This window comes from Camelus ferus, chromosome 11 (assembly GCF_009834535.1).
Source record: "Camelus ferus isolate YT-003-E chromosome 11, BCGSAC_Cfer_1.0, whole genome shotgun sequence".
NCBI classification, from domain to species: Eukaryota; Metazoa; Chordata; class Mammalia; order Artiodactyla; family Camelidae; genus Camelus; species Camelus ferus.
The window spans coordinates 32,378,948-32,406,449 of record NC_045706.1 but is presented as its reverse complement, the minus strand read 5'-3'; the positions used below and the strand labels follow the sequence as shown (position 1 = coordinate 32,406,449).

The 27,502-nt window shown below is 44.0% G+C and overlaps 1 protein-coding gene across 2 annotated transcripts in view; it reads left to right on the top strand.

The window, feature by feature from the left end:
- Positions 1 to 27,502, top strand: part of PCGF5 (polycomb group ring finger 5) — a 116,903-nt gene continuing 89,401 nt past the window's right edge. The window contains exon 1 of one of the 2 annotated variants that reach the window (XM_032491334.1): positions 1 to 129. The gene's annotated coding sequence lies outside the window, so the exon portion shown is untranslated. Of the gene's footprint in view, positions 130 to 16,769; positions 17,180 to 27,502 lie in introns of those variants that run through there. The other variant, XM_032491335.1, reaches the window with a different exon arrangement.

Genomic DNA, 27,502 nt, shown 5'->3' with positions numbered 1-27,502 from the left:
GCCCCCCCGCCCCGCGCCGCCCGCACCCCCGCCCCGCCCCCGCCGGCGCGGGCGCCCTCACCTACCGCCCCACGCGCGCGCGCTCGCGCACCACGCGCCCCGCCCGGCTCGTGGCCTCCCGAGAGCAAGGTAAGGGCGATGCGCGGGGACCCGGGCGGCTCCCCCGCCCCGCGCGGCCCGGGGAAGTTTCTGGCGTGGCCGTATTCCGCCGGGCCGGGGAGGGGGGCGGGGAGGCCCCCGGCGCCGGGCGTACCGGCGGGCAGGAGGGGGCCGCCTGGCGCTCGGGGGTCACAAGTTGCCCAACCTGCCATCCTGGCGGGCGTCGCGCGGAGAAGGGCTGGAGGCGCGGCGGGGCCGGGCGCGGCGCGGACGAGGGGAGGGCCCGGAGGAACTTTCTCCTCCCTGGAGGGGCTCCCGCCAGCCCGGGCCGCGGCCCCGCCGCGGGAGCAGCCGGCCCCCTGGCTGGAGGGAGCCCAGGAAACGTGTTCGAAGAAGCTGACGCAGTTTGTGACGCTCGCGGCTTCCTGACGGGGACCGGCGGCGGCGGCAGCGCCTTCGCCGAGGAGGGACGAGCCGAGGCGGCGCTCGGGCCCTTCCCCCGCCCGAAGCCGCGCGTCCTGGCGCCTAGTTGGGGGGCCGGGGGCTTGGGGCGCGAGCATCCAGTGGCGGCCGGGAGCCGGGCCCCGGCAGCGCGCGTCGCTTCCGTTTTGATTCGCTCGGGTTATTATATAAGATGTCACGGAGAGGAAAGGGGCGAGCGGGCGGCGCGTCGGCCTTCCGCGAGGGGCGGGGAGGGGCGGGAGGCCGGGCCGGGCGGGGACCCACCTGTGCACCCTCCGCGCCCCCTGCGGGTGCCGCCCGCGCGCCGGCCGTGGCCAGGAGGCGGGGGGTGGCGGCAGCGGGATGGACGGACGTGCTCGCAGCTCCCGTCCTGGCCCTGGGGACTCTCGGGCAGCGGCCGAAACGTGCTGTTTCCTCTCGGCCGCCTCGCCTGGGTCGACACATTTCTGGCTCCGGGCATTTGTACTTTGAAACATTTGTTTAATATTAAGGAAGCTGCGTGTGCGGCCGTCCCAGTCCGCCCGGAACGTGTAGCCGTGGGCTCCGGGGCAGAGAATGAATCATCGCCCCGCGGACCGGGCGCGGATGATTCATGCGGGGTACACCCCGCGCGTACTCACCGGGTGCCTCTGACCCAGGGACGGCGGCCCTTGCGGCGATGACGCCTGGAGGGCTCGGGGAGAGGTAATGCAAAAGGGTGGCAGCTTATTTTCCTTCCTCCTTCTGCAATTTTGGGGAACTCTGAGGGGTCGGGTTTCCAGATTTTCCGAGGCTTGTTGAGGTTCTTGGAAGGGTTACAAAATTCCACCTGGCTGCGTTAATGAGTCGGTGGAGGAGCGCTGATTCGCTGCAGGGTTGGGTCCTCTCTCATTCAGAATCTGGATGGCGTCGAGTGAGGTATTGGGCTCTGAAGGAATCCTCCTAGTAATTGCCTCTACTTAAGTACCGCTAAAGTAATTAGCAAAAACTTTGAAAGTTAGTGGATCTTAAAAGAAAAATAAGTGGCTCCTAAGTAGAGGAGTCCTACTTAAAGGTTTAGGTTTTGGGGTTTGTTGTTTTATGGTTTTTTTTTTTTTCTTGAGCCGAATCCTAAAAGAAATCTAACTTGACATTAATTCAGAACTTTTGACCACTGCGACCACCCTCAAAGACCAACTTGGCTCATTCCCACCACACCCCCACGCTTGTAGGATTAAGAGTAAAGTTTTCTCATCGTTTAGGACCCATCTCAGATGGCATCTCCTCAGCAAGGCCTTTCATCCCTCACCCCAGGGACCACCACCCGCAATCCTATTTTATTTTCTTCATAGCTCTAAATTGTCATCTGGAGTGATTTTTTTTGGGGGGGGGTGTCCTTTAAATCCTGTCTCTCTGCACTAGAAGGTAAGCTCCATTGTGGCAGGAATCTTTGCCTGATTTGTTCCATTGCCATAACTCTAGCACCTAGATCAGTGCCTGGCCTATTAGGCACTCAGGATTTGTTGACTAGTGAATGAATGCATTCCTTTTCCCTGACTTCTTCATGAAACTTTGTCAGTTGAAATTCATTGCCAGGTGTGGACAAAGCACTAAGACGTTACAGTTCTATTTTTTTTCTTCCAGTTTTCTTTTGATTGATTTACTTCCTCCTCTGTGCTGTTAACTTATAGCGCAACATGGGTTTGAGCATCATATCCTAAGATGCTGAGCAGAAAGAAAGATAAGGCAAGTGGAGCCTTGTCAACGGAAGGTGTGTTACTGTATAAGTTAATGGGTGATAAAAATATTATCTGTGCTAATTGAAAAAATGTAGGATATTGAAAGGGAATCGGCAAAATCAGATTCCCATGGTATTGTTTCCACTCATATTTGAAATACTGATATTTCTATATTCCTCTGTCCCCACTTCCTGCACACCAACCTCAAATTTAGCTGCAGTTTTAGAAGGTCCATAGTAGGTAGCACGTAATATGAAGTGTTCATTTAGCTAAATGAATACAAGATTTACATCTCTGCTTTGTTGTTGTTAATGTTGATAACTCCGCAGAAGAATAGATGGAAGGAGTAGATAGAATCATTAAGTTCAATGTAAAAATTAAGTTAAAACTGTAATATATCAGTGGTATAATGGAAGAAGGATTTGAATGTAGTGCTTCATACTGCCTCCTTCGAGGACAAACTTTAATGAACTTTTTTATTATATATAAATAACAAACTTCAGAGGCATATTAGTCGGCTGTAAACCTGTAGGAATATTTTCAGAACTCAGTACTTCTCAACTCTCTGTTAAAGAAGAGTGAGTTTTCAACAGTTCCCTTTCCATAATAGTAGCCGTTATCACTTTCAGAAGCATGATCTCAAGAGTAAGCTCAGATATAATACAGTTTTAAAGCTAAAAGCGATCTTCAAATTGCTTGGCATAGTTTATTCCTTCTTATCCCTCCCTTTATTGAGGAAACTTAAGGCACAGTGAAATGACTTGCCCAGTATGCAGGGCTGGGATTAGAACCAAGCGTCCTGACTTCTTGTTGGAAATCCTCAAATTAGCCAGAGCTCCCATAGCTGGGGGACGAGTGGTTCCTGTCTTGAGTAATCCGTGGTCTGCCTCTTGCCGGTGAGCTCTCAGACAGTAAAATTATGTTTTATTCAGCTTTGTGCCCTTCCATGTGCCTTGGGCATCTTGGGGTTTGACAAATACATGTTGGGTGTTGTTGGACAAATTTATTTTAAGTTGAAAATATATCTGAGAATTGAAAAAGCAGGAAAACGTATCTTTTCCAGGCTGAAGAAGTCTTTTGAGAAGAAAGAATGTTGGCAGTAATTAGCCTTAGAACTTTTATAGTAATGAAGCTGTTGTTTAATTTTCATGCTTCAAAAACTTCAGCTACAATGGCTTACACCTTATAGGTATGCATGCTTGCTTAGTTGGCACAACTATTGCCTGAAGAAACAGTTGCACGCTGTTGCAGGACGTCTGGTAGGTCTTGCCTTTGGCACAGTATCCAGTTAGACAAGCCTAGATATTACAGCTAGACAGAATTGGGGCTGAAGCTCAGGTCTGCCCCTAACAAACAGGGCTCCCTGTAGCAAGGTACTTTAATTTTTTTGAGCATCCTCTTGTCTCTGAGTGGGGGTGATACCACCTACCTTGAAGGACTGCTGTGAGACTGGGATAATGTATACACAGTGCCGCATGTACACAAGGCCCTTCATAAATGGCAACTTTTATGTTATGACTTCTGATTTATGTGACCAGGGGAGCAGCTTAATTTCTCAAAGCTTCTTTTTTTCCCAACTGGAGAATTCATGATTACCATGGGAGGAGGGGAATTAAATGATCCCTAAGATTTTGTCTAACTGTGTAGTTTAAGGAACTGATAAAGAATACACAGTTCTACAGTTTTAGTTTAAGTGAAAAGATACATGTGTACATTCTTGATCTACCAAGAGCAACTGCAGAAATCGTTAATTTCTGGGCCTTCCTAAGCATTTGGCATGATTAGCTTTGATGATATTAAGTACATTTTCATTATTTTATATGCTTTGAATGATGGATACAAAGTTAACCTGACTGTTTCAACCTCTCATTCAGCTTCCTGTACATAAGGCAGTAGGAGGAGGGTATGGGTTACTCAGACATACCCAGCCTTTCTTTAAGAGGCTTAGGGGGCATGTAGGGAGCGTAAGACAGATAACCAAAGGCCTTAGCACGTGGAGGGACTGTTACAGAGGCAGAAAGTAAGTGCTTTGTGATTACAGAAGAGGAAAACACTATCAGCTGCCAGAGATGAGGGGGTCAGCCTGCACTCAGACTTGAAGGAAGGAATATCTGAGCATATCCAGGGATGCAGAGGAATATGGTTAAGCTGAGGGGTGAGGAGTCTTGAGGCAGGAAAGTGGGATGGCAGACTGCATGGCAGAGTTAGGACCATATTGTGAGCATCTTGAACACTGGGCTAAGGAGCCCGGTTAGTAGGCAGTAGATAACTATCAAAGGTAGTTTGAGTCGGGGAATGATGTGATTAAAGCTGTGCTTTACAAGGATTAATCTGTACTGTGGAAGCCATGGATAATCCCAGTTAGAAAGCTATTAAAATGGTTTCCAGACAAGAGGCAGTGAGAACCTAAATTATGACTGGGGGCAGTGGGGTTGGGTGAGACACTATAGAAACAGTAAATGCAACAGGACTTGTTGGCTAATTGGATGAGAGAATTGAGGGGGAAGTCCAAGACTGGAGCTGAGTGATGTTGGATGGTGATAGCAGAAATTGAAATAGTTAGGAAGGGCCACTGGTAAAGCACCATAAGTAGTATGCAGTCAGTAAATATTTGTCTAATTAATCGGCGTGATTATAAGTTTGATTTGGATATAATAATTTCTTTGTGCCTGTGGACCATCCAAATGGATGGGAGCCATTAAAAACAGAGATGCATTTGCAAGCATTCTTAGGGAAGGTGGGTAGTGAAGCACCGAGAAGGGTTCGGAGTGTGAGTGAGGAGAAGAAAAGGCCAGGGAGGAGCATGGAAAAACCATATTCATGGGCTTGGAGGGAGACAGACTGGGGCTGACAGGATGCAAAGAAGAAAGAAGCAGAAAGAGAACAAGGAAAAGATAGGGAGAGAGGGGAGGAAGGAGAATTTGGAGAGGACAAGTAGGGTAGAGGGGCTGAGATTGAACACTGGGAAAAGGTCATGAGATTTGTTCATGAGACCATTGCTAATAGCCTTTGAGGATCAGGGTCACTGGGCAGTGGAGACAGAAGTCAGCCAGGTACCCGTGAGGCACCTGAGTGGGAAGAAAGTGCAGAGAGTGAGTGCAGACTAGGGCTGGACCGTGAAAATCGGAGAGGACAATAACTTGAGGTGATGAGAGTGCAGTGAAACACTCTTTAAACGAAGCCATGAGAAAAGCCCAAGAGTATTGTGGGTAGAGTGGTGGTCATTGGAGCAGGAGAGACTGATGATCAGGAGAGGGAGTGGGGGGCGGTGGATGCACCAGGCTCTCATCAGGAAGAAGGGATAGGAGCTCGATAGGGTGACCATACATCCGATTGCCCAGGATGGTCTCTGGTCACACGTGTTACCCCAATAAGTGGGACAATGTTTGGACAAATATTACAGATATTTGGACAAGTAATGACTGTTTTGATTCTAAAACAAAGTCCTGTTTTGAGTAATAAATCATTTGATCATGACAAAGGTCGTTAGTTATTCATGGAAAAACAAGTGTGACATGGAGGGGAAAAGATTAAATGAACCAAAAAGAAACTGAGATTTAGAGAGTAAAGTTGGAAGCTGGGAGGGAGTGTGACTGCATTTGAAATAGGTTAGTTCCCCCTTTTTAAGAAAGAAAGAAGAACAGAGGAGGCCAGTTTATTTGCTGAGTATGTTGAGAGTGAGAGGTAAAGTTGGGAGATGGAGGAGGGGGAAAGGTTTGGAGTAGCTGTGGGAGCCAAAGGTGATGAGGGCCTGACAGATTGCTCAGGGGCCATAGCCTGGTGAGAGGGCGAACCTTCCCTGTATTTATGACTTTCTCCAGCAATCCTCAGAAAATTGGAAGTGGAGATGGTGTGAGTATCATTGAAACTGCCAGCTCCATATGGGTCCTGGGTTGAGTAGGAAGGCAAGTGAAACTAGAGTGTTGATGGGCCGGGAGGATAAGTGAGAATGAGATTAGAATGTGTGGTGGCTGGTTCAGCTGAACGAAGGAAAGGGAGAAATGCAGATGTGGAGGGGGAGTCCTGGGGCCAGTGCTTAAGGGCCTTGGGGACTTTTAGAGTATCTGTCTTACCATGATGGAGGGATCAGAAATGAGCAACAATGTAAATTCAGAGTGTGGCTGAACTAGAGGAGGGTGAAGTGACTCAAGCATGAGGTGGAAGCTCACTGACCTTCAGGAATTATGGGGACAGGATGTCAGATGATTATAGACCAATGTCAGGATCTGTTTAAAAAATTCTGGAAAACATTTATTAAAGCCTTTCTGAGCCTTTAGTCTGTAGAGTTGGAGAGGACCTTAAAGAGAGGGAAGATGGAGAAGCTAAAGTCTTTTAAAGGCTTTCGAAGAAGATTTGAGACCTGCCCCAGATCACAGACATATGTGGCAGAGCTGGCTCTGGAAAGAACCAGAATCCCTCAATCTCAGTTCAATATTGCCCCCTAAGGCAGAAGAACCAATTAAAGGATCCAGTGAACAAAGTCTTGGAATGCTTCCTCGCTGTTCAGCTTGCCCTCTGCTCTTAGAGCACCAGTGTTGGCAGGCACGGAACCCCACTGAGGAGAGCTATGGGGTCGGGTCCACGTGCTCTGACTTCTACCTGAAGGGCAGGTGATGGTGTCTTTGAGGAGGACCCATGGAAAGCACCAGTTCTTCCACAATAATGAAAAAAATAAATAAGAATCAGCAGATGGACAAAATATTAACTTTGTTATTGAAGACCAGACTGGGAGACACAGCGTGCTGTGAAGCCCAGAATGGTCTTGTGCACCCTCCACACATGAGGCTAGACTTTGAAACAGCCTACTGGATGGAAAGTTTGAGGCTGCAGAGCAGAAATACCCAGGTTTCTGCCTTTCACTGTTCAGGCAAAGAGAAAGAGTCCAAACCTTTCATGCCTACTACCTTTCATAGAAAAACTCCATCCATTTGTGAACTGAGAAACAGAGCCATGGCTGTCACGCACCAACCACATAACTTGCTCCACCTCTATGGGGAGATAATGGTGTAGGGCAAGAAGACAGCAGTGGATTGGGAATAGCCCTCCCTTGGAAACCCTGGGCATGGGAGAGAGGCGTTTGGTCCTCTGGCATGTAAGGTTATACACCACTCATAACTTTCCTGTTTGCACTGGAGTTTAACTTCTGAGGCAGCAGGTGCATTATTATGTTGACTAGAAGTGAGTGAAATGACTCAGAATGGTTTACACATAGGTCCATAGTTAATCTATTTCATAGCCATGCCTAGTGGCTCTCCTTCCTCGCTGGGGATCTCGGGAAACTCACAGATGTCGCAGCAGAGACCACCAGCTTTGATATCCTATTTTTCAATTCAGAACTTTGGAAAAGTAGAAAGTTCTTTCTCCTCCTAAAATACTTAAGGAACCCTTCATTGGCCATACAACACTTGGAATTTGTCCTGATTCTGTCACTACCAGTGACCTTACTAATTCATTGTTACATGCCTCAGTTTCCTCATCTGCAGCATGGGAGAAAATAACGCCTGTTCTGTTCCCAGGTATTTGATGTGAAAGCTCTTTGCAAATAAATAGTGTCATGCGAATGTAAGGTATCAGTATTACCATATGGGATACAAGGTACGTTTTGAGGTTTAAGAACTTTTTTAAATTAAAGTGTTTCAAATAAAATAACTAAGATGACTACTGAAATTTGGTGGGACTCACTCTGGTAGGCACTTCAGGTAAATCGTGATGAGTTTCTCCCTTTCTCCGTCTCCGTGTCTGGCCAAGTGAGATTAAAGCACAGTGTTTCATGACAAATGAAAATTTTGCCTTTTTATCTATTTCTCTTTTAACTGTTAAAAGGTCTTTTTTTAACTATAAAATATAACACGTATATAACTTTTGAAATGTAAATGTATAGTCCAATGAATTATTTAGAAAGTGAACATCCATGTAGCTACCTTCCAGCTCAAGAAATAGGACAGTTTCATTCCTCCCCACCCCCATAGGAATCCTTTTTCTTTGTTAGATGCTTGGTTTTCTTTTCAGGGAAGTTACGAGTAGTAGCAGGAGGCAATTATGAATATTGACAGATCCAAAATATGTGCTCCTTTGAGTGGAATTAGAGCAAAGGAGTAATATTAGTGTTTTACTCTGTAGTTATTTGTTATTTCTATAACTATGAATATAGTGTTTTGGACAAGTCCTGGGTTTTCAGCCTTAAAGATCAAAATCTTCTGGCTGAGTTTCCAGATTTGTGTCCTTTGAATAGGACTGAAAGAGTTGTGATCCTTTGGATGTTAGAAAACTTCTCATGCCTAATTTTTTTTTTTAATGTTCTGATCATCCCTCTTTTGCCTGTTTTTAGAAATGAAACAGCTAAGACTCTAGTATTGATGATGACTTTGCACAGTAATCAAAGGTCATCTTGGAAATACTTAACCATTATCGAGGCAAATACCTTTCAGCTCAGGCTACCATAGGCTAAATTTGAAGTGGTAAGAAAGAGTCAGTGAAAACAGCTTTATTGCATGAAAGAAAAAAAAAATTGTGTTTTCCTTAATTATGATCTTCTAGTGTTCTAAATTCTACCATCTTTTAAGAATTAATGAGTCAATAAATCAGAAGTCTTTTGTGGTATCCAGAAAAGGAGTCTCTTAAATAATAATAATAAATTTATGATTAAAACAGACAATGATGATAAATACTAAAATAATCAGGAAAGTATCTTAGCTAGTCAAGTGTGTCTATAAAAACAGAAAAACTGAGTATTTCAAAAATTGATAAAGGCTCATCTTTAGGGGGAAGTTTCTATGGTTGTAAGATTGAGTAATTGGAACCTCATTTGAGAATTTGGTGGACTGAACTTGTGTTTCCTGTCAGTCCCTCCTGAAGTACCACTGTAGTGATGGTAAACATAAGGTAGGAGACACTCACAAATTTTTGGAGGGTGAAAAGCAGACAGACCTGTGGCGACTGATTTGGGATAGTAGAGAACATTGATCCCTCAGTGCCCTTCAGGGAGGTTGGGAATAGATACTGGGAAGAAGCAGCCAGTTCATCCCCCAGAACCCGAGAAAGGCTCTGGAATTGGAGGCTTTGGAGTGGGGCATGGGACTGAAAATAAGGGACTGAACGTCTGTAAAAGGATCTAGACCCTCAGTTCACTTCCCTCATCCCTTAGAGCAAGATGAAGTCCTTATCAGAGACTGGATATTTTTTCTCTGGAGAAATTGAAGTAAACTAACAGTTATGGATTTAGGGGTACTAGGCAAAAAAGAGGGTAAAAGTGAAATGTTCGACTGAAAACAGAGGAATTTAATGAAATTATGCGTAACCAAACAGAGAGACCTGATGCTTTTTTTAAGCCACCCTCAATCCTAGGATAGCTGGGTAATTACTAACCCAGGCAGGATATTGAAGGACTCTTCTCTGGACAAAATGAACAGCCCTAAAGAAAAGACCTGCAGATACTGATATTTGCAGTCCCACAATGAGAAAACTTACCACCCATTCTTCCTACAGTGAAACCACTAGTCAGTAACCCCACTCCTTCTCTTTTATGAACATGGAACTTGCATCCAGCTTTTTAGTGCCTTACTCTTAAATATAAACAGATAGCCAGTGAATATAAGACATTTGAAGAAAGCATTCAAAAATAAGAGGGCAGGAACCAGAACAAATGAGAACAAAAATCATGGGGGAAACAGAAATGCAAAGAGAAGAAGAAAAATGAGAGTAATCAAAACCAATCCAGCTATAATTAATGAAATAAGAACAAGGCTGTAAAAAAGTAATAATCAGAGAATAAGAAATGGGTGTTAGAAATTAAAAGAAAGATGATTAAAAAAATCATTGGAAGGATCAGAACATAAAGTAGAAATAAAAGCAAAAAAGTAGAAAAAGGAGGGGAAAAATAGAGTTGGAGCATCAGCTGAACAAACATCATGTCACACTGATAAGAGTTCCAGAAAGAGACTACAGGGGAAAGGAAAGGAAATTAGTAACGACATAATGCAAGCTATTTCCCCAGAACTGGAAGACGTATGTTTGTAGATTAAAAGAGTTCGCAAACTAGCCAGGCAAATGCATGAGAAAAAAAAAAAAAAAAAGCCACACAATCAATGTGTAAGACATATCACTATAAAATTTCAAAATATTAAGGAAATGGGAATAAGCTAAATCTTGGCAGGGTTAAAAACAGATCACATACAAAAAGATTGGAAATTGGAATGTCATCTAAAGAACAATGGATGAATTCTTCCAGAATTCTGAAGACAATCTAGAATTTCAGATACAAACTATCAACTGGGAGATACAATAAAAAGACATCTTGTGGGTGTGAAAGTTCTCAAAAATTTATTCTCTATGCATGTTTTTACAGGAAGCTACTGGATGGTGTATTTTAGCAAAATGTGGGCATAAACCAAGAAAGAATAATATATGGGATTCTAGAAACAGTCTAACAAAGGAGAAAAGCAAAAGAAAATTATAGGATGACAGTAGTGCCACAGACCTAGAGAGAAGCCAGTCCAGATCAGAAGAGGAGGAGGGTCTGCTCCAGGAGGGAATTCCCAAATGAAAGCAAAACTGATAGATGATCTGATACATCTGACAAGATTAGAATATTCCTCAGCAGGCTTTCCAGTTCCTGTGGAGCATTTTGGATGAATTATTGACTCAAAAAACCTAGTCAGTGGGGAAAAAAGGGCCAATTATAAACTCCAGAAAAATTAAATAGCTGTACAAGAAGAGAGACACAGTGCAGTTCACTCAGCAGATAACAGTATTTACATAGGTCATAATAATATAAATCACTGATACGCTGAGTGTAAGATTAAGCTGCTATAACAGTGACTCCACAGGACTGTGACTTAACAAAGAAATGTGTTTTTACTATGTGTGACAGTTGAAGGATGAGCATTTCAAGTGGGTTGATGTTGCTGCCTCATGCAGCTATTCAGGAACCCAGGCTCCTTCCATCTTGTTGCTCTCCCATCCTCCAAGGCATTTTTCTGATCAGCGTGTGTGGTTGAAACTGGTGGCAGCATGTCTGCATTCCAGCTCATGATAAAGGGAGAGAGCAATGAGGGGCAGAGGTTTAAGGTTCAAGCTTGCAAGTGGCACACGTCACCTTCACCCATATTCCAGTGGCAAAATTTAATCACATGGCCACACCTCAGAACAGTTATTCAACATATTTAACAACTGGTAGCCCTGACACTGACCCATCAGAACATAGGTCTGCTGTTGCGTCGGAGCTGCTATGGAAGCTCCCTCCTGTATCAAACCCTAGCCCTTTGTTTGGGTTATGGGGGATGGAGACAGGAGAGGGTCCCTAGAAGGAGTTTAGAGAAGCTCAGGTAGCAGCGATTTACTAGCCAATGTGGAAGTATTTTAATAGCGATGGGTGCAATGCACTAAAACACACAGACTATTAACCCTGACCACACATGACTGAAAAAGAGGCTGGGAAAAATTGTTGACATAACTATATCTTAGAAGACTGGAAAAGTGGTAAGCTAGTGCATAAGAGGACATCAGTAATTATATTAATTACTGAATTAAAGTCAAAAATGAATCAAGAAATATCAGTATATGCATACTGTTTAGGAATATAAAACTAAATATCTAAAGAGATAGTTAAGTATTTTTAAAGCAGTTTGCCTTTGGGAAGTGGGTTTGGAGGTGAGTGGAGATGTGAAACAGATTACTGCTGTGTTTTCATTTTAAGCCTGGTACTGTTTGAGTTTTTAAGTAATTTGCATAGGTTATATCGATAAAAATAAAATTAGCAGGAAAAAAAAGTAATGCAGTGCTAATAAGTAGATTAGAGAATGATTTACATAGATCCAGAACTGTAAAAATATACATTAAAAGTTAAGAAATGTTTCGGAGTTAGAATCCTCCCTCACAACTGGGATTTATCACTGTCTCAGAATCATTTGTGCACACTTAAAAAACAAATTCAAATGGCTCCATCTCAAGATTCTAACTTATTTGGCTTTGGGTTGGGCCCCAGGGAGTCAGTAATTTGTAAAAGAACCCAGCTGCTTCTGATGTATGGCTAGGACTGTAAGAGGGACCCTCTCCTGTCCCCATTCCCTATAATTTGGCAAACAAGGGGCTAACAGCTGATGAGGGGTGCAGGGGGCTTCCAGAGCAGCTCCCGCTCTGCAGCTGACCTGCGTTCCCATGTGGTTTAAATGCCTTTGCTTCTGCTGCTTGTGTTTCTTGTCTTCTTCCTGTCCTCTCTCACTGCTTCTGCTTCAAGTCCAATCTTCTCTGTCTCTCGGTTCTGAACTAATGTGATCTATCTGGGGTCAGAAGAGTAGGAGGAGAGAAAGGAGAGACATGGGAGAGGTCATTTGGATGGCCATTCATAGTGTGAATGGCTGTACAGAGAGCCAATATTTGTTTCCTTTTGTTTTGTAGAAACTTCTTAAATACGTGGCCTTGTCTTGAATTTCCAGTGAAGTAATTTTAGAGCTCAAGTGCAAGTAAATTTGAACTTAATGACATTTTGTTATTTCTTTACCTTCAGTGTTGCCTCCTGAGGCTGAATCAGCTGCACCCTCAGGTTGCCCCCAAGGTTCTTTTATCTCCCCCGGGTTTTGCGCCCGACACGCCCAGCTGTGGTCTACCAGGCGTTCACCAACAGCAGCATTTCCATTCCGCACCTAGAATCACCAGCAGTGTTCACTGCTGCCTAGTTTTCTGTGAGGGGATTCTTAGAAAGGAGATTAACAAGCAAGAGATTTAGGAATATGAGAATTGTATAATTTCCCAAGGTTAGAGGTGTTGTTGAATTAGACTTTGACTACGGAGATTTTGTGTACCTTAAAGGAGAAATGTTTGTTGTGTGGATAAGAGAAACATTTTAGACCTCAGGGAAAAACTTCTCTTAAAGAAAAACAAAACTAGCTTTAAATTTTCTTAAATATCAACAATTACAGATACAGTTAGTTTCCTTGGCACTTTTCCCCAGTCCCATTCCCTGCCTCCCTGGATTCAGCAGCTCTGGTGAATCCGGCGCCAGTGATCTGCTTGTAACTGTTTAACGTCATGCCAGTGCCCTGCGCCACACAGTGCGAGGGCTGGCCTCTAGCACTGTGCTCAGTGTAGGAGGAGCTGTCCTGGCTGGTTTCTGAGGGATTACTTTACAGTTAATACGTTTATATAGCAGGGCCAAATTGTGATCTCTAAGGTGAGGGATTGATCCGTCCATCAGTAAGTCTGATTCAGAGCTTGCCCCCCTAGTGCAAGTCTCTTCTAGGTCAGTGCTTCTCAGACCTCAGTGTACACGCAAATCACTCGGGATGGCATTACATTGCAGATTCTAATTCAGCTGATCTCAGATGGAGCCTGAGGTTCTGCATTTCTAATAAGCTCCCAGGGGCTGCTGCTGGTCCTCAGACCACGCTTAGAGAAGCAGGGTTCTGGCTCCTGGTTCTCAACTGTGGTTGCTCTGTAGAGTCACCTGGGGGCTTCTAGGACCTGTCGTTGGGATTCTGATATAGTTGGTCTAGGGAGGGGCCCAGACATTCTATGTGTGTGTGTGTGTGTGTGTGTGTGTGTGTGTGTGTGTGTGTGTGTGTGTGTGTGTGTATTTTTTTTTAACTTCCCAAGTAATAATACTGTGCAGATAGGATTTAGAACCACTGTTATAAGCTCTGCACGCTTTTGCTGTGACTCATAGGTAAAGATCTTCATGTGTGGATTTTGTAGCAATCTGGGAAGCACCTTAAATAACCTTTATGATACAGATATACCTTATTTATGGATACGGTCCATGGAGAAGGGGTTCCTCTTGGACTGCTTGTGTCCTGGAGGTGAGGTGCAGGTGGCTATCAGAGAGGCATACCTAAGAAGAAAAAACAGTGTTTTCTTTGAAACTCAGATGTCACCTAATATAGGAAGGATATTTGAAGTGATGAACAAATACAAAGTTGGTATGTCCTTTTTCAGGGGAACATTCTGTTTTCTACGTCCTTTCAGTAAGAGAGCATGGGGAAACTATGTTATGAACTTCGATGCTTTATGTTTTCTCCAGAGAAGGCTATAAATTTACTTTCTATGTATATGTTTACCTATAAATATATGTGCTTGCAAAGTTTCAGCATAGCCAGAATTCTAGTACTTTTCCTTTGCCAAGTATTTAGAAAAATTTACAGTATCTCCTATGCATTTACTTTTAGGTTTTAACTTGTCTTAAAAAATTGAGGACTTACCATCCTGGTAGAGTGACAGTTATTCTCAGGCTCTCGCAATGCTAGTGGCAACTGATGGTTTGATTTGCTCAAAAATCATAGGCCTTAGCTCAGTTCAAATGTTAATTGCTTTGTTATTATTGTAAGGATGGTCCTAGAAGCAGATGATACAATTATATATATATTAAAATTATGTTAATTACAATTTCTTGGAAACAATAAGCATTAAAACCAGTGGATTAAAATTAAATATAATTGTGCTGCTAAGAAATTAGAATCCTCTGTTCCACCTCCCTACCATTCAATCATAAAAAAGGGCTTTGATTTTATTTCCTTAACATTAGTTTGTCTATTTCATGGCCACTGACTTCAGCCAGATTCTCATTATTTCTCATTCATGTTAATTTCCTTACTGGACCTCGCTCCCTCCAGTCTCCCTTCCAGCCCTTCTGCCAGAGTCCAGAGTCCTCTATGGTGGAGGAAAATCTAGGACTCTCCCCTGTCTCAGGATAAAGGCCAAATCTCCAGAGTGTCATGTAGAGCCTTCTGACCTGGCCTTACGTTTTCTCCACCCTCATCACCTGTCACTTCCTTAGACAACCTTTATTCATTCCTTAGGTGAGACTGAGGATTGAGGAGGAAATATTGGAGACTTAAAAGAAGGTAATGATGTGGAAGAGCAGTTTAGGAGAGAGGGAGAGTAGGTGGCACCTAGGGACACGAACTGTGACTGCTGGGCAGCAGTGACGGTCTCTGGAGGTAGGTGAGGATGGACGTAGGGTGAAACCAGCCCTGGCTGCAGGGGTACAGGTGTGGAGAAGGTGGGCCTTGCATCCTGCCTGTTGCCTGGCTAGGCCAGTCCACTTCTTGTCTCTACTTTCGCGCATGCTGGGTCCTCCATCTAAAACACTTACCTTGTCTCTGCCTGGGAAAAACATCTCTTCTCTTAAGAAACCCCATTGGTCGTTTCCTCCTCTTTCCAGACATTCTCCTTTAGCCCCACATTTGGTCATCTCCCTCCATTCTGTCCCTGCTGTTCCATTGGCCAATGGTTGTTACTGCACTCACCACGCCATGGCAAGGATCTGTCAGACTTGTCTCTACGAGACCAGGCACAAGGGCAGGGAGGCGATCTTTTGATGTCCAGCTCATATCACAGTGCCTGGCACGTGTATTAAGTGCTGGCTGAATCAACACAAGATTTCTCTGTAAAGTGATGTACTTGCTGGATTGGAGGTCATTTAAAAAGTGAGTTCCACTTGGTAGTACATGACATGAAAAATCGTATTGCTTTAATTTTTAGTCTGTTCTCCCCAGCCAAATATCCAAGTTAACAAAATCTTTCCAAATATACGCGTATATGTACATGTGTATATACATACATACATACTTGTCTACAGGAAAATGGAGGAAAGTTAAAGAGATCAAAGAGCATGAATAAATACTAAATATCTGGGGCGACAGACGTCACTGAGGCCTGCACAGTGCACATGGTTTCTCTGTTCTCTTCCAGATGGGCCTCCTGGACTAGTAGGAAACAGGTTAAAACCTTAAGGAACATGTGAGCCAGTATTGAACACGTCTGTATTTTCAAATCGTGTTGAAGTTATGAAGATAAAAACACAGTTTTGAAAAAGTTTTTCCCAATCACATAGAAATATATGGAGATTTTAACTGCCGAAACAATCTCATAGTGTTTACAAATGAATAAAGCCCAGAGAGAAATTAAGGGATACATTTTTTTCAGAGATGACTATTTCACATTTTTTCTCAGGAGTGAAGGGACTTCAGTTCTGTCATGATGTGTCATTAAAGGGCTGTGGTGTCAGACAGTCTTCCTCACCTCTCTAAGCTTTAGTTTCCCCATGTATAAAATAGGAGGTTTGGTCTGAATTATTACCAAGGTCATTTTGAATCATCTGTGATTCTGGAAAGTTATGAAACAGCCTGTAACCATGGTGAGGAAAGTTGATTGGTGACTCCAAAAATAGACTTATTTTCTCCTTCTGCATAACACTGATGCTGTCCCATTGAGTAAGTCACTCTGTGTATATTGCCTTAATAAACCAATTTCTTGATTTTTTTTCTTATTGCTAAGTGCTCAAAAGTGAATGAAAGATTGCCTTAAGAAGTACCAAACAAATAGCTCTTGTCTCTTGTTTCAAATATAGAACTGAATTGTTGTGCTCTTTTGCATTCCTGTTGTAGGTATTCAGAAAGCAGAAGGTGGTGATTTGGTAAATATAGAAACTATTTCGCATCAGTTCCTGCTGTCTTTTGTGTTTGTGTGAGACCCCATTCAAAATGTGTCTTGTTCTTCCCTTAAAATATGCTTTCCTTCATTTTTGCCTTTCTGCTGGTGAAAAGTCTATATCTATAAATACTTAGGTTTTGTCAAGATCCTTAGGTATCAGTTATTTTTCTCTATTAACGTACGAGTAATCTAGTCAGAAATCATTATGTTTTATCCCTAAGCCCTTTGATGTATGCCACCATCAGCCTGTCCTCAGTGCAGTGATGTCCTAAGGGTCATCCTTGAATCACTCTGAGGTTACAAGGTCCATGGCCACACGATGCCCCTATGGGACTAGCCCTGTCTGGAGCACTGCACCTGAAATGAGACGTCTGGACCTCGTTGAGCCAAGCACAGTGCTGAGAGGCAGTCTCCCTGTCTGTGAGCATCCCTGCTGGATCCCACTCTTTGAAGCAGAGAATGAGCTCATTGAATGAACATCTTAAATGCCTAGAGAGGTAACGGAAATTTAATTTTCATTTTCTTTATTCTGTAAGAATATATATTCAAAGTATCACATCCTTAACTAACTGAGATTACACAAGTCACTTACCCTCTTGGAGCCTTAGTTTCCTCCTCTATGAGGTTTGGATTTGATTTCTACAATGACTTTGGCCTCAATTTTTTTTTTTCTTTATACCTTTGTCATACTCTCTCCAGCCCTGAACTGACTGATGGCAGTCAGTAGTCTTAAACTTCAGCAAGTCTCAGTTCCTTCTCATGCTTCTTCCTCAGACCAGCGTGGTTCATTTTTCCACCCCACAGGCATTTGTAGAGATTGTTTAAAAGCACTTATGACAATTTTAGTAATTTATTTTGCTGTTCATTTTGAGACCAGATGAACTCAACAACTCAAGTTTGTTTTGTTTGTGTGCCTGGATAATAGCATAAAAATAAAGCATTCTTATTTCTGCAGAAATAGCAAGTGCTTTTTTTTTTCCAGCAAGCATAACTGTCTTTATTGATAAGAATTAAGCTAGTTAGCTACTATTGACTTCAGCTATGGGGTAATAGTAAGAGAGCAGTCCTTTGGTATTTACCCATATTCTTCATCACCAATCAAGATCTTTGTTCTATTAAGTGTTTTCAAACTGCTGAAACTAAAAAGTCTGTGGAAATGGGGTTAGAGAATGTTTTAGGACAGGATAAGTTTGTTTATTCATTCAAGAAATACTCGCTGAGTACCTTCCAGCTAGTCTTTGGATTATCAGTGAAGAGAACAAAGATCCTTGACCCAGGGGAGTTTTTTCCTGGCAGGGGAAGACAGACAGTAATCAATAAGCATAATAAATATTTGTCATATGGTTTGTTATAAGGTGGTCGGATCTGTGGAAAAATGAAAAGTTGAGCAAGAAAAGGAGATGAAAGGTGACGGGGAGTGGAGAGCTGGACTGCTGTGTGAATGCCATGGTCAGGAGAGGAGGTGTGGTATGCAGACACTCTCCCAGAATGTACACCTCTAATCCCTAGAACCTGTAAATAGGTTAAGGTCTGTGGCAAAGGGTCTTTCCAGCTTTAATTAAAATATAGAGATCATCCTGGATTATCCAGGTGGCCCCATCAGATCAGTAGGACCTTAAAAGCAGAGTAAGTGGTTTGAGTCAGAGAGATGTGACTGAATTTGGAGCAATTCAAATGTAGGAGAGACTTAACCTGCCGTTGCTGGAGAGGGGCCATGTGGAAAGTATGAGAAGGAAGGAGATCAGCCTTGAGGAGCAAAGACCAGCAAGGAAACGCGACCTCAGTCCTACAGCTGCAAGGACTTGAATCTGGCCAAAAATCTGAATGAGCCTGGAAGCAGACTTATCCCCAGAGCCCCCCAAGACAAATGCAGCCCAGCTGACACCTTGGTCTTGGCCTTGTGAAACTGAGCAGTGGACCAGCAGAACCATGCTGTACTCAGACTTCTGACCTACAGAACTAGGAGGTTATAAATAGGTGTTGTCTTCTCATGGCAGTAGTAGAAAACTAGCACAGGGGATGAAGACGATAGCCAGGACTATCAGGGCAAGAGCATTTCAGCGAAGAGGACAAGGAGAGCCAGGTACTAGAGTGAGGTCCGCCTGGGGCGTCAGAGGGACAGCAAGTGGCCGGCGTGGCTGGAGTGGAGACAGGCAAGGGATGAGTAGGAGGAGGTCAGAAAGGCAGCTGGGGTGGAGGATGGAGACCATAGGGGGCCTTGGCTCTTATTCCCGGTGGCCTAGGGAGTTCTTGCAGCATTTTGATGAGAAAAGCAATATGATTTGACTTAATTTTTTAAAGGATCATGCTGGCTGCTCTGAGAATAGACTGTAGGGGAGAAGCTGGAGATGAGTTAGGAAGCGACAGCAGAAATCCCAGTATGAGAGGGTGGTGGCTTCTACCAGTGGTAGTGAGATGATAAGTGGTCAGATTCTGGATATGTTCTGATTATAACGTCTACTTCTTTGTGACTTAGATATGAGATATGTGAGAGAGGAGAGTCAACGGCAATTCTGTAGTTTGGTGCCTGAACAACTGGAAAGATGCTGTTGCCATCAACTGAGACGTAGAAAGCGGTGGGTGGCGATCTGTGGTGGGGGCAGAACTGGAATTTAGTTTGATGTAGCAAGTATGACGACTGCTAGATTTTCCCTTTGCAGATGGAAAGTGTGGTAGGCAGAATAATGATCCCCAAAGATGTCCATGTCCTAATCTCCAGATCTTGTGACTATGTCCCCTTAGGTAGCAAGAGGGACTTTGCAAATATGATTAAGTTAAGGACCTTGAGGTGGAGAGATTATCCTGGATTATCTGGGTGAGCCATTAAAGTGGAGAACCATTCAGAGGGAGATGTGACTTGGGAAGAATGGTCAGAGAGATGTGGTATTGTTGGCTTTGAAGACAGAGGAAGGGGGCAACAGGCCGAGGGAAGTAGGTGGCCTCCAGAAGCTGGAAGTGGCAGAGAAACCCATCTTCCTCAAGAGTCTTGAGAAAGGAACACAGCCCTGCCAATATCTAATTTTACTCCAGTGAAATCCATGCCTGAGCTGCAGAATTATGAGATAATAAATTAGAGCTGTCTTAAGTCACTAGATTTGTGGTAACTTGTTACAACAACTGTAGAAAACTAATACACAGAGTAAGCAGCTGGACATGAGTCTGGAGGTGAGGAAAGAGAGGTCTGAAAGCATTGGGATGGAATCTAAAGCTGTGGGGCTGAACGAGACCACTGACAGGACCAGCAGAGACAGAGAAGAGGACGGACATGGGCCCACCGTTGGCACTCAGCGACGGAAGGTCAGGGAGAAGGAGGGACTAGCAAAGCACACCGAGAGTGATGCCCCAGGGAGATGAGGGCAAACAAAGAGAGGGTGGTGGCCTGGAGGGGGCAGGTGAAGCAAGCACGTAAAGAGGGAGTGATTGCTTGTGAAACCTGCTGCTGACGGGTTAAGTACGATTAAGAAGATTCGCTGTGAAGGGAAAGGGAGCAAAGAAAAGGAGCAGCCACTTTCAGGAAAAGTGGGGTCAAGAGAACTTTGTTTTCATTTTTTTAAAGTGCCATTAAGGACGTGTTCGTATGCTGACAGGCGCTCTTCCCTGAGAGCAAGAGTTGACGGCAACGGATGAGAGAGGAGCTGGGTGTGTCCTCGGGCAGGCAGGAAGGATGGTGTGTGGGGGGGCATGAGTTGGCGCCTCCTTTGGGAGGAGAGTGGTGAGTTCACTGTGGTGCCTATAGGAAAGGTGGAGTGGAGGGTGGGTGAATGTAGGGGGAGTGTGTGGGCAGCCCCTTCTGATGCCTCCATTCTCTCAGTGGAATAGGAAGCAGATGAGAACGAGGATGGGGAAGGTGGTTTGAGGGATTTAACAAACGAGGGCCATGTAGTAAGATCGCCTGACAGCATGAAAGCCCATTAGAAATTTGTGATCATGATTTGGAAGGAGTAAAGGCCACCACACACTTTTGAGAAAAGTGCTTCCTAATACTAAATACCTCCTCCCTCAAAAAAAAAAAAAAAAGCGCCAAATATTAAAGGAATATGTGAAGTGAAATTATGCAAGGAAGCCCAGTATTTCCTTATTTTCTTATCATTTCTATTACTGCCTACATTACTAGAAGATAACTTGCCTTATAGGGTTATTAATACTCCTAAATTGTTGACTATAAATCATATTTTGCCAAATCAAATTTAAATGTTGTCTGGATTGATCAGAAAACATAAGTATTGTGAAAAGACACCTAAACTAATTTTTAAAAAAAGACTTTCTTGATCATAAACTATTGGTATGTTGGAAACTTTTACATATGAAAAGGTTGCATTTCCTTGTGCTAGTGAATTTCAAAGTTTTTTTGCACTCAAAAGGCACCCCTGAGAATCACCCAGGTCAGTGATTTTAAAGGGGATTCTCCATCCTGACGGAGAGGGAACTGGTATAGTTTGTAAATGCTCCTCCTTTCCACTTCTTCCCTCTGGCCCTGAGAATGGCCAGCCTGTTGCACCCAGGAAGACAGTAGTTCTGAATCCTACTCATTTAAACCTCATTATTGAGCATCTCATAGACCCTGCCATTCAGTGTGTTTAGTGAGTGAATTCCATGCACGTAAAACCTCCCAAGCTGCCGATGCTTCTGTGTGTTTCCCTGCAGTGAAGCATCCAGTTTTTAGAAATTAGAAACAGATTTCTAATCTTAGGTATCTAGGTGCCTAAAAGAGTGAACAAATAATGATTTGTTGTTTTGGCCTCACAGCACTGATTTAAACAGCTTCAGAGGAGGAAGAAACATTATTCACTTTGTCTGGGCTCATATTGCCATTTAGCAAAGAGTTCTTCAAATTCTTCTCAAGATGATCCATTCATTCAATAAATGCTGATCCTCTACAAAGGGCCAGACTCTGGGGGAATCTACAGCAGTGAACAGAACAGACAAAAGTTATCCCCCCTTATTGGGGCTTATGTTCTAATAGGTTGAGACAGTCAATAAATATGTAACATGTATAATTTGTGAGATGGTGAGAAATGCTGTGGAGGGAAATCAATCCAGAGAAGGGAAATGAAAGAGCCGGGTTATGTTAACCTGCCCCGTGATGTTCCTGGGGCTTTTTCCATCTTCCCCAGGTAGAAGCCAGAGCCCTTCAGTGGCCCAGAAGGCCCTCGGTGACCCAGCGCCTCCTCTCCCTGACCTCAGCCCCTCCCAGTTCTCAGCCACGCTGGCCTCCTCGCTGTTCTTTGGGTATCTGCATCATTCCGCTCATGACATGTTGATCTCTCTCCATGTAGCCACCTTCCTTCAGATAACCATAAGACCTGGTCCTCATCTCTTTTTGGTCTTTGCCCAGACTTTGCCTTCTCAGTGGTACCTTTCCTGACCACCTTAATTTAAATCACTCTCCTAACCCATCCCTGGCACTCTTTCCTCTCCAGGAGGTCACCTCCCAGCATAGGAGGTGACCAGATGCCACTGGTTGGGCATAGCCACAAATGGAGCAGTATCACTGGCTTCCTCTCCAGGCGGCAGCTCTGCCTGCAGGTTGGAGAGCCATCTCTGTCCTTCAGTGTTGTTGGAAGAGTTTCAGGAAAGGCCCTGCCGAGTGGCAGCACCGTGGGGCTCTCCCCAGCCTCGGGAGCCAGATTGACCCGGAGCTTAGTCAGTGAGAGTCCCCAGGATGGTGTTTGCCTTGCTCACGCCGTGGGGGAGCACCTCTCATAGGCTGGATGGGTCTGAAGTGGAGGGCCCCCTTTCAGATGGTCATTTCTGCCCCAGGGGTTTTGACTGAGTGTGTTTGGCGTGTCGAAGCTGCTACTTCTCCATGGTGGGGCCGTTCTCGTTTTCCTTCTCTGGGAGAGACTCTCTTTGCTTGCCCTCTGTGACCGCCTCATCTGAGTTCTCAGCTTTCAGTTTCAGCGACTGTGCTGACCTTTTCTGTATTTCTTGTTTTTGTTCAGAAACCGAAACTGCATCTCATACATAACTGGTCTGTATCTGCCTCATTCTTGTCTTATTAAAAACTCACTTTTTCCCCTTCTGTCTCTACCACTTCCTGGTCTTACGGCGTTCAAAGGAACATCCCTGCTTTCACAGGCCAAGTTCCAGAGTCTGTGACTTTCATGACATCATAAATAAAATTTAAAATGCAACCGTCACAGGGTAGGTCCCCTGGGAAGCAGGCTGTGAGGTGGAGTTGAGTGTTCAGGGTGTTTACCTGCCCTTCAGAGGGTGAGAAGGGAGGAAGGGCAGAAGAAGAACTTGAGCTGTGGTGCAGGCCCAGCGGCCACCTTGGTGGCCCCACAGGAGCTCTGGGGCTGGAGTGGCTCTTGGGCTGAGATGACCTGGCCCTTCCACCCCAGCATCCCTCCATCAGTGCGTGTGGGCGACCCTGGGAAAGTGCGTGACCTTGGGCAAGAGGATCTCTGCAGCAGAGGCCACCCCCACAGCGGCCAGCAGCACCTCCACAAGTGCAGCCAGAGAGATCCCACTGACAAGCGTCTGGTCTGTGCTGCCTGGCTGCCTCCACATCCCCAAGCTTTGACCCCAAGATATGATACGGTGTTCCAGCTAAGAAGAAGCCTTCATCATCAGTTTTAATTTGATGTTGAAATGTGCTTTCCTTCATAGAAAGCAAAGGATACTAAAGGCAATAGAGATCCTCCGTCCAGCCCTCTTGTTTAACAGATGGAGAAACAGAGTCAGAAAGAGAGGAAATCTCTGGTTTCTTCAGAAACAGATCCCAAGACTAGGATGTGAGAGTAAGTGGTTTGTCTGAGAGGTTCTCCCTGACATGTCAGCAGTGAAGTGGACCAGTGGGACAGGGCAGAGAAAGAAGCCTTAAATAAAGGTGCATTTTCAAGAGAATTACTACTCTGGGTACTTGGAGCTCAGTCCCTTGAGGGAACTGGGAGAAACAGCCCACACAGTGGAGAGTCATCCTCCCCAAAGGGCAAGGAAGCCGTGATGTTTGCCCAGCAGCTTACCCCCTCCATCCTTGACTGAGGACTGTCTTCTGGGGCCACTGGCCGCCCTGCACTGCCAGCTCCCTCTCTGAGTGGCCCAGCCTGCTCCCAGAGCCTCAGTGGCAGCAGACGGTTCACAGAAGGCTGCCTGCAGCATGTGGAGCTGAGGCTTGAGGACGAGGAGGAGGGCTGGGGGACAATGACAGCGTCTTCTACAGGGCATTGCCCCAAATGGGACGAGAACTCAGGTGTCCTGACTGCCAGCCAGGACTCCACACTGACTGTTGATCATCTTCCTCTACTGTGTCCAAACCAAATCTAGGGAATCTGGTGAGGGGAGTGAGGCTGTAGAAAGCACAGGGGATGCAGTCCCTCTTTTTGAAAAACAGTCTAATGGGAGGGCCAAACCCACATACATGTACAAAAAGGACACAAGAGAAGATTTCATGAGTGTTCCCATCAGTGCATGTGGATGCTGTGGTACTGAAAGCTTGCGATGCATGTGTCAGTGCTGAGGTGCTGTCATAAAGGGCTCCTCCAGAAGGAAAGGGGCTTTGTGTTTTGTCTCTGAGAGACTGAGTCTGGAACAGTATCTCAGTGGAGATTTTGAACATGAATTAATGTGGCCTGAGAGGCAGGATGGCGTGCTGGTTAAGAGCCAGATGCCTTTCGAGAGGACCATCCAATCTTCCATCCTGCTTCCATCACTCCGTGGCCATTGGTCAGTGGGCTCCTCTGTGAAATAGAACCATAGTAGACTCTAATTCACAGGGGTACGGAGTGCAGTCAGTGAAGGAGTTGATGTAAAAACATTTAACGAGAGCCTGCCACGTAGAAGGAGTTGGGTCAACATCAGCAGCAGTCATGATGATTGTCGACGGAGGAGAATGGGAAGGTAAGGTCATGTGGGAGAAGGATTAGGGCATGAGATTGGAGAAGCAGGAGAAATGCTGTGAAGTACGCCTTCTGGGATGCCGGGGAAGTGATGGGGGAAGCTTTCTGAAGTTGAGAAGGGCTGCCCACTCTGCCCAAGTTCTCACGGGAGCTTAGGTCCCATCAAAGTGAAAGTTTATGGGGAAACCCAATATGTAAAAAATATAAACAGAGTTACTCGTTTGAAGGTAGAGTGGGGAACCAGGGTCCCATCTCCTCCCCTCTCACAGCCCCAAGGGAATTCTGAGAAACCCCAAAGCTGCAAGAACAAAAACAATTTCTACAGAAAGATGTTTGAAAAGCTACTGTAACACCTCATTTGTTCTGTATTGAGTTTGTTTTCCAGAAAAACGTGTTTTTAGAAACTCATCTTGAATGAAATTTTGCTTTAGTGTGTTACTTTTTTGCCTTCTTAACAAGGCTGAATGAAAACCTTTTAATCTGTTCTTGATGATTTTTGATTATAGTAATGAACATTTAGCTATGGGTCTGTGCTTTAATGTGGTGATTTCCAACTTCAGAGGTTCTGAAGAGTTAGGACTGTTTACTTGCACTGTGCTTTTCAAATTGTTACAAGAAGCCTCGTGGCATCAAGGGAAGTTCTGGACTTGGGAGCCAGGCTGTCCGGGTTTGCGTCCCAGCCTTGAACCTTATTAGCACTGTGACCTTGGGCAAGTCCTTAACCTCTCTTTGCCTCAATTTCTTCTTCTGTAAATTGGGAATAATAATCATACTTACCTGATAGGGTTATTGTGAGAGATAAATAGGTGTTTATATGTTCGTTGTTTAGACTAATGCCTGCATATAAAAAGTATCATAGAAGTGTTGTTATTGTTGTTGCTATTAATGCATCTGTTTTTACAATTCTTCTGTCTTCTCCTTTGATGTAACATAGTGATTTAAGCTATGGGCTTTGAAGTTAAATAACCTAGATTTGAGTCCTACCCCCATTGTGATCTTGAGGAAGTTAATTTAATTCTCTGTGATTTGGTTTATTCATCTGAAAAGTGGGGCTAACAATACAAACTATTCGCAGGATTGCCATGAGGATTAAATAGGATAAAATGTGGGAAGCCCTTAGCACAGTGTCTGGCGCACTGCAGCCGTCATTATTATAAATTATTAAGGCTCTAAATGGGGGCATTGTGACTGTAATGTAATTTAGAGCCAGAGGGTTTTGTTTCGTTTTGTTTTGTTGTTTTGTGTTTTCACTATATTGACCCCTTAGAAAGAAGCCTTTTAGAAAGTTCCTTCTTGTTACTTAACTGGTTTTTGTTTAGAAGAGTTGTTAACTTATTGATCTTAAATAATAAACATTTTCAGTGTGCTTCTTAACATTTGGAACGAGGGGTGGATAGGTGGAGGGATTAACCATTTATGCTCCGTAATATGATGCTTATAGTCAAATTCTGACTCAGAGCTTTTAGATGTATTTGTGTTGAAAGAGTTTTGTTTTATGTTTTTGTTGTTGTTGTTGTTGTTAAAAGGTTGACATGATTAGTATTCATACAAGGGGATATTTTTAAAGTGAGATAAACAGTAAAGAAATGTGTTGGTGGAAATGACTAGAAGCAACTCAAGGTAGGCAGTAAATATTCTCGTATAGAGGAAGAGAGGCTAAACTTGATAAAAAAAAAAAAGCAGACAGGCAAATAAATGGTGATTTTGCAGCCTTGGTGGAGGGTGGGGTGGGGGAGGATGTTCGTCTACCAGCCACCAGTTCACTTTTACTCCATTACAAAACAAGGACTTTCTTAGACCTTGATAATAGACAGATGATTTCAAACGCTGCAAAATGCTGGCTGTGCTTCATCTAGGGCCTTACCAAGTTACAAGAACAGTTCTCATAAAGACACAGCATAATCCTTTATATTCTCTTATTAGTCCTCTGTATCAAACCGTTTTATTCTCTGCAGCATTTTTGTTTTGTTTTGTTTTTAAATCTCTGTTTGAAAATTACCAAAACGGAGAATAAATTGATATGAAGTGGTAGAGCCATGTCTGTCCAGGCAAACCTTTCATTCTCGGAAGACTTAAATGACAAACATGAGAACCCAGAAAATGCCAAGAGTGGTGGCCCAGAGAATAAAACCAGTTGGCTGTACATAGCAGAAGCTCCCCAACTCCCAATTCATTATTAGTCTGTTCTTTTTCTCTCGCTTCCTCAAACGCCTTCTCCCTTAAACTTTCTCAGTTTCTTTTTCTGAAAATGACTACTTCCCTGTTGATTTGATGCTGTGTAGGTCATCAAGTTCAAGAAATGTAATAAATTGCCTTTGGGCACAATGTTGAGGGTTTCCTCAGTATTCAAGTTTTAGCTCCTTTCTCACAAAATGCCAAAAATGAAGATTTTTCTTAAAATTCAAACTGTGTGGCTATATTTAAGTTGAACATATCTATCTATCTAAAATATCTAGTAAATTTGTAATTTTATCTACATAAACAAGTCTTAAAATCTTTTCTGGGTGAGTCAAATTTTATGTAATATGTGATACAGGTTTAGGACCCTAGTCCTTCTAGTCCAGTGAGATCACATCTGTAAATATAATTGTGTTTAAACCATTGAATGTATTTCTGTCTCTCATTAGAGTCACTAAGTTGGGGGAAAATCTTCATTTCTTTGATTCTCCACATCATCCTTCCTTGAGCACAGTTGCTCCCAAATATCTTGAAAGGATACTATTGAATTAATTTCCTTTTTTCTGAGTTTCCGAATTATGAGAAATGTTTAACCTCTATGCACTTGGCTCAGCTCAGCTAACAGGGAGCAGATACCCGCCACTCCTCCCCAAATCAGTCTTGGCAGCCTGAAATCCCTCGTAAACTGTCTGTGAGTGACAACAGACCTGCAGTCCCAGATATCAATTTTACAGGTGACATGGTTGTACTCTGAAGTTCATTTATAAACTAATTGTTTTGAACCAAACTCAAGGTATATTT